This window comes from Piliocolobus tephrosceles, chromosome 19 (assembly GCF_002776525.5).
Source record: "Piliocolobus tephrosceles isolate RC106 chromosome 19, ASM277652v3, whole genome shotgun sequence".
Taxonomy (NCBI): domain Eukaryota; kingdom Metazoa; phylum Chordata; class Mammalia; order Primates; family Cercopithecidae; genus Piliocolobus; species Piliocolobus tephrosceles.
In genome coordinates, this window is record NC_045452.1 from 32,261,255 (window position 1) to 32,267,935 (window position 6,681).

The window sequence follows — 6,681 nt, forward strand, 5'->3', positions numbered from 1 at the left end:
CCTGTGCAGGCCCACCCCGTGCCTCCAGAGGGACTGCCACACCCTCTCAGGCCACCCCAAGTGTCACCTCCCTGCATACGTCTCATCCCCTCAAAACACAATCCTCTTTCTCACCACCTATTTGAAAGTTCTGCTGGGCCTGGTGGCTCACGCCTGTAATGCCTGTCATCCCAGCACTTTGGGAGGCCGAGGCAGGCAGATCACGAGGTCAGAAGATTAAGACCAGCCTGGCCAACGTGGTGAAACCCCATGTCTACCAAAAATACAAAAAATTAGCCGAGCATGCTGGCACCCGCCTGTAGTCTCAGCTACGCTGGAGGCTGAGGCAGAGAATCGCTTGAAGCCGGGAGGTGGAGGTTGCAGTGAGCTGAGATTGCGCCACTGCACTCCAGCCTGGGTGACAGAGCAGAACTCTGTCTCAAAAAAAAAAAAAAAAAGTTTTAGGTGTGGAAAGAACAAGTCACAAAATGCAAATGTTTCCACATCCCTGTGCCTCTGACGGCCAGGCTGAGCCATGACAGCCTTGTGACCCATTTCTCAGGTGAAGAAACTGAGGCACGGAGTGGAATTTGCCCAAGGCCACACCGTGGGCATGGGTGGGGCTGGGATTCTGACCTGCAGTGGGAACTGCTTGGCCTCTGACCACTGTGTTTCTCCACCCTTTGACAGCCCCCCTGGCCCCTGTGGCCTCCGTCCTCCAGGAGGGCGAGGAATTCCACTCTGTTGCTCTGTAGCCAGGGGAGGTGTTTCTCCTGAGCCTCAGCTTTGGGTGAAGCTGCATCTACTGGCACAGCGGCCCTCCACCTGCCCATGTCACCCCGTTCTGATTGCCCTCACGCTTCCTGAAATCTCTTGACGTGTGACCAAGATGCAACCAACCGACAACATCTGAGCCACCCCAGGGCCCGCATGAGTGAGACAGGGCTGCACTGGCCTTCCTGCTCCCTGGGGACGCACCCATCAGATAGGCAGCTCCTACGCGGCACAGAACCCCCTCCCAGCGCTGGGCATTCAGTGCTCAGCTGCTGCCCAGCTCCTGAAGCCCCCTGCCCAACCCCTGGAGCCCTCAGGTGCCCACGAGCGTAGCAGCTGCTGGGAGAGGTGACCACCCACAGGCTAGGGAGTTCCTGGCCACTTGGTGGCGGAGAGGCTGGGCAGGGCCAGGGGACCCCAGGCTTCACCCCGATAGGGGTGATCAGCCAGAAGATGCCAGCTTTAGTGAGAAACAGGAAGATTCTACAAGCCCACGGGAACCTCTGGGCGTGATCTTGGGGGAGGGGGTTCTATGCCCAGCTCAGCCAGGGTCCCCCGCTGTGGCTCAGTGGCCTGTCCGGGGGAGAGGAGAGGAGGGCACAGAAGTCCCAGGCCTCCAGGAGAGGCCCATAGGCGATAGCCCCAGCCCATGGCCCTACCAGGGAGGAGCAGCGCCTGCCCGAAGGCCCCCCAACCCCTGCCGCGCCCCTCTCCCACCCACAGCCATCCGGGGGCAGGTCTCGCAGGCCCCCGCCTTCTAAGTGCACCCAGTGGCGCCAGCAGGGGCAGGCAACGACCAGGCCCCTCGGCCCTGCGCCCAGGCCTGCTGCCCTCCGGCCGGCCGGGCTCACCCGGCCCTGTGCAGCTCCCGGGAATGAATGGAATGCGCCGCAGCCGGGAAGGGAGTGCGGGGGCGGCGTGGGGGCGGGGCCCACGGTCCCCTTGGATCTGACCCGGACTGCGGTGGGGCAGCCTGGAGAACCCTGCGGCGCCCCCAGCCCCAGGAAAAGCAATGGCTCTGGGCCCCCACCGGCCACCCCTCACCCGTCCCCATCAACTTCCACCCAGGCAAGCCACTCACCCACCCACCAGGGCTGTAGGGGCCCCGGTGCTGGAAGAAGGCTCTCCTGTCCCTGCCAGGGGCTGGCACACCCTAAGTGCTCAATAAACACCACTGTGTGCCACCAGGGAAAGCCTGACTCGGCCCGTGCTCCCAGGGCCCCGCCGGCCCAGGCCTTCCAGGGTGGCAGGTGCGGCTGGGGTGCCACCCTACAGGTAGCAGCTGCCTTCTCGTTCCTGGACAAACAAGGCCTCAGGTGACCTGCCTGCCCAGGCCCAAGAGCAAAGGGCAACCCACCAGACCAGCAGCAAAGCTCAGGCAGTGCAGGAGGCGCCCGGCACAGCCAGCTCCGCTTCCTGCTGCCTGTGTTCCTGGAACAGGAGGGAGGGCTGGCGGCAGGCACTTCCTGTTTTGAAGCCCTCCTGGGACCCCCACTTACGGGGCTGGCGGGGATTTCCTCGGGCCCTCTGGTGCCTTCCTCCTGGCTGAAGCTTGGAGGGGCACTTTAAGGAGGCCACACCGACTCTGGCTGCTGCTGGCCCACCAAGCGTCTGCATGGGCACCCCCATCACCACATCTCCAACGCCCAAATTCCCAGCCCTAATGTCCCAGAACCCGGTGCCCCAGTCTCACTGCAGACCACTCCACCTGAGCGAAAGCTTGGCCTCAGAGAACCAGGGAGGCCTCACAGCGTGCTGTGGGCAGGGAAGCTCGCCACTTCCATCCAGGCCAGGCCATGGGAGGAGCAGCAGAGTGACACGTATGGTTGAAACCTGGCTGGACAGAGGCTTGCAGACACCACATAGCAATTCTAGATACCTCCAGCCTCCCTCTTCACATGGTCCCAGCCACCCACTGCCTTTCCCAGGCGGGGTGCAGCCCCCTCACCGAGGCTCCAGTGATCCAGCTCAGTTTCTGCTCCAGGCCAGCATCGAGATTCTCTAGGAGGCAAAGGAGAGATGCCGGTCACAAGAGGAGCCCCGCCAGCTGTGGAGCCCCCCACCTCTGTCTCATGCTGGCGGGGGCTGGGGGAAGAAACAGCCCACAGGACCCCATCTGGCCTTTGCCTTCTCTGGCTCCTGCACAACCCCTTCCTCAGACACCTCCGGGGCTCCTGGCACTCCCCTCTGTCAGAGGCTTTCTGCCTGTTTAAACTAGGTATGGCTCTTTGCTTAAAATAAAAGTTGCTTTCTGAGGTCGGGCGCAGTGGCTCACGCCTGTAATCCCAGCACTTTAGGCGGCCAAGGCAGGCGGATCACGAGGTCAAGAGATGGAGACTATGCTGGTGAACACAGTGAAACCCCGTCTCTACTAAAAATACAAAAAAATCAGCCAGGCTTGGTGGCAGGCGCCTGTAGTCCCAGTTATTCGGGAGGCTGAGTCAGGAGAATGGCGTGAACCCGGGGAGTGGGAGTGGAGCTTGCAGCAAGCGGAGATCGCACCACTGCACTCCAGCCTGGGCGACAAAGTCAGACTCCGCCAAAAAAAAAAAAAAAAAAAAAAGTTGCTTTCTGAAAAATATACACACCCATGACCCCGAAATTTCACTTACTAGCTGTGTGACCTTGGGCAAGTTACTTAACTTCTCTGTGCCTCATTCCCCATCTGTGGAATGGAGAGAGAATAGTGAGCTACCCCCAGGGGTTTATAAGGACTCAATGAATTCATTCACAAAAAGTCTCAGAGTGTTACACTGTAGCATTCAGCAATGCTTGCTATTGTATCTTCCCTTGCTATTGTATCTTCTAGTTCTGGATAAACACCCACTATACCACAGGGAGGCACCGACCCAGGGTGCTTCTCGGCATGGTTGGCTTTAGCGAAAATGTGGCAGCCACCCAGCATCCCACCAGAGGATACTGTGGAAGACTACATGGTAGATGCACGTGTGTCTGTGCTGACTCTGATAGGGAAGTCTGAGTGCAGGGTTTGGCCCCATCCATCTCTGAGAGGCTCCAGAAGCCCTCAATCCAAATTCAAAATAGTGGCCGGTTGCAGTAGCTCACGCCTATAATCCCAGCACTTTGGGAGGCTGACGCGGGCAGATCACAAGGTCAGGAGTTCAAGACCAGCCTGACCAACATGGTGAAACCCCATCTCTACTAAAAATACAAAAATTAGCCAGGCGTAGTGGCAGGCGCCTGTAACCTCAGCTACTCAGGAGGCTGAGGCAGAAGAATCGCTTGAACCAGGGAGGCAGAGGTTGCAGTGAGCAGAAATCGCACCACTGCACTCCAGCCTGGGCAGCAGAGCGAGACTCCGTCTCAAAAAAAGAAAAGAAAATAGTGGTGAACTTTGGGATCAAGGAGGAGGTCACTGCACTCTAGCCCAGGCCAGAGTGATACTGTCTTAAAATACACACACACACACACACCCCCCACAACAAAACAGTTCAAGAAACTTGGACTACACCATGAACTGGCCGGGTGTGGTGGTGCAGCCTGAAGTCCCAGGTACTGAGGAGGCTGAGGCAGGGGAGCTTGAGCCCAGGAAGTTTAGGCTCCAGTGAACTGTGATTGTGCCACTGCACTCCAGCCTGGGCAACAGAGCGAGACCCTGACTCTAAGATTAAAGCAGAACACAAGTTTAAGACTATATTTACATATTGCTTGTCTAAAAAAAAGCTGAGCCAGGCACGGTGGCTCACACCTGTAATCCCAGCACTTTGGGAGGCTGAGGCCTCCAGTTCACTGGACCTAAACCTCCTGGGCGGGATCACCTGAGGTTGCAGTGAGCCGAGATCACATCACTGCACTACAGCCTGGGGAAAGAGCAAGACTCTGTCTCAAAAAAAAAAAAAAAAAAAAAGGAAAAGGAAAGAAAGAAAAAAAAGAAAGTAGGCTCCACTCTGCCTCAGGACTTGACTCTCCAGGCCCTCAACAGCCACCACCACAGCCAAGGTTCGGCTACTGAATCCTGCTCAGGCCCGAGTCCACTCCAGCCTGGCCAGGTTGGGTGCCAGCAAAGCGCGTCCTCCAGCAGGGCCAGGCCCCGCTCTGCTCCCACCCCACTAGGATCCTCATGTGCCCTGTGCAGCAGGACCCAGGGTTGAACATGCGGTGACAACAGCAGCGGGGAGGCGGGAAGGGAGGTGCGCACCACAGCTGTGCATGGATTGTGCTACCGTGCTGCACAGGTAAGGGTTAACCCGGCCAAAGGACTGGGGGAGGATGAGGTTTGATGGGCAGAGAGTGTCCTTTCGACCTGAGACTCAACAGCTCCTTTGTGAAAAGGGCAAACTCCTCTGGCAAACTCAGAAGCCAAAGCACAGGGCAGCACCAGGCCTCCCGAGAAAGCCGGGACCCGCCGGGACTGGAGTGGAGACTGAAGCTCCTGATGGAGGTGGCAGCCATGGTGGTGGCATGGTGCCCCCAGACCTGCCACCTTGAAGGGACGCCATGCCAGCCTGTGTGCCCCTGTGCCCACTCCCTCAGCCTCCTGCAGCCCCCAGACTTCTCCCTGCAGCACACCCCCAGGCCCCAGCCTCCACTGGCCCAGGCCCTGGGGTTGGGGGGATCAGCCAAGGTCAGGGGAGGCTGGCCTCCTCCCGCCCACCCCGCACCCCCTAGAACGACCTCCCCCGAGAGATCGATCCACTCAGGAAGCCAGAGGCAGGGCCCATACTTCACTCTCCTGGAGGGGCTTCCTGCCGTCCTCTTCCCTGGCCCTCACAGTAGAGGGAGGCCATGGATTACCCCTCCCAGAGAATAACACCAGGATCCCTCCACCCTCAGCCTGGGGCCCTTCCTGGCCCAAGTCTACCTCCTCTGCCCGGCCTCTGGCTTCTCCCACCTCCATCCATCTTGCCCTCAACCCTGAGCCAGGCTCCATCTCCCCCTCACAGGATTCCCGCTTAGCTATCCCAGAAAAAGGAGTTACTTCCTTAGGTGGCTGTGTTCACACCCGAGGCTGTTGCACGCAGGGACCTCAAGGCTTGAACACTCCAGAGCCAGACCAGTGAGTTCACACCCCAGCTCTGTCACGTTCTGGCTGGCTCACATGGGCCATTCAGAAAGCTGCTCTGTGCCTCAGTTTCCCCATAGGTAGTCTGGGGGTCATTATGGCACCCACCTCAGAGGGCTGCCTTGAGGTTGAGTGGGTGTGGAAATCTTTACAGCTGTGCCCACTCAGAGAAGGCACCCAGGGAACGCTACCTCACGGCAGGTATTCCCAAGTTAGTGTTCACTGTGCTCCCAGAAAGCCCCTGCCCATCCTTCAGACCCCGAGACAGCCTCTCTAACCCAGCCCCTGAGGGACCGGCCTTGCTCTGTGGTCTGTGGTTTTCACCCACAGGGCCTGGCCACACACCCCCCACCCCCCGCCCCAACAAGTCTAAACACTGGATCTGGCCACTGGGCACCTGCCGGTCCAAGCTCAGTGAGCCAGGAAGGGGTGGCGACATGCAGGGGCGGGAGCTAAAAAGTACACTTGTCCCCTTAGGTCACCCCCAGGCTAACAGAGCAGAAGGGTCTCCTCACCCAATCAGAACTCCAATGGGGGTCAAGGGCAGCCCAGGGATGCTGGGCCTTCCCCCTCCGCCCTAGACAGTCTGGGAGGGAACAGGAGCTGCTTGCTGGCTGGGTGCCTCTGGCCCCCTCCTCGGGTCCCCTTTTTTTTTCTGACCAGCAGCCCCAGGCCCCTTGCACAGGCTGAGTCTGTCTCCCACCCCTCCCACCAGGTAAACGTAAACAAGAGGCATCTAAGGGGGAAGGACAGAGCCCTACTCCAGATAAAGCAAAGAGTGGGGGCTGCCAGGTCCCCCAACTCCTGCCAGACTTGGTTCTGAGACCGCCCCAAGTCTTGGCTGCACTGGGAGACGGTTCGGCGGGGGGGCTAAAATTGGGGGTTCTCTGCCTTTCAGTATTTTC

The 6,681-nt window shown here is 59.1% G+C and overlaps 1 protein-coding gene across 7 annotated transcripts in view; it reads right to left on the reverse strand.

The window, feature by feature from the left end:
* PLXNB2 (plexin B2) overlaps positions 1-6,681 on the reverse strand; it is a 32,586-nt gene that overhangs the window by 16,496 nt on the left and 9,409 nt on the right. For 3 of the 7 annotated variants that reach the window (XM_023221896.3, XM_023221894.3, XM_023221893.3), the window contains exon 2: positions 2,702-2,754. The exons of 1 other annotated variant lie outside the window; for it this stretch is intronic. The gene's annotated coding sequence lies outside the window, so the exon portion shown is untranslated. Of the gene's footprint in view, positions 1-2,632; positions 2,755-3,365; positions 3,419-6,681 lie in introns of all 7 variants that reach the window. 3 more of the 7 variants (XM_023221892.3, XM_026448143.2, XM_023221895.3) reach the window with 2 other exon arrangements.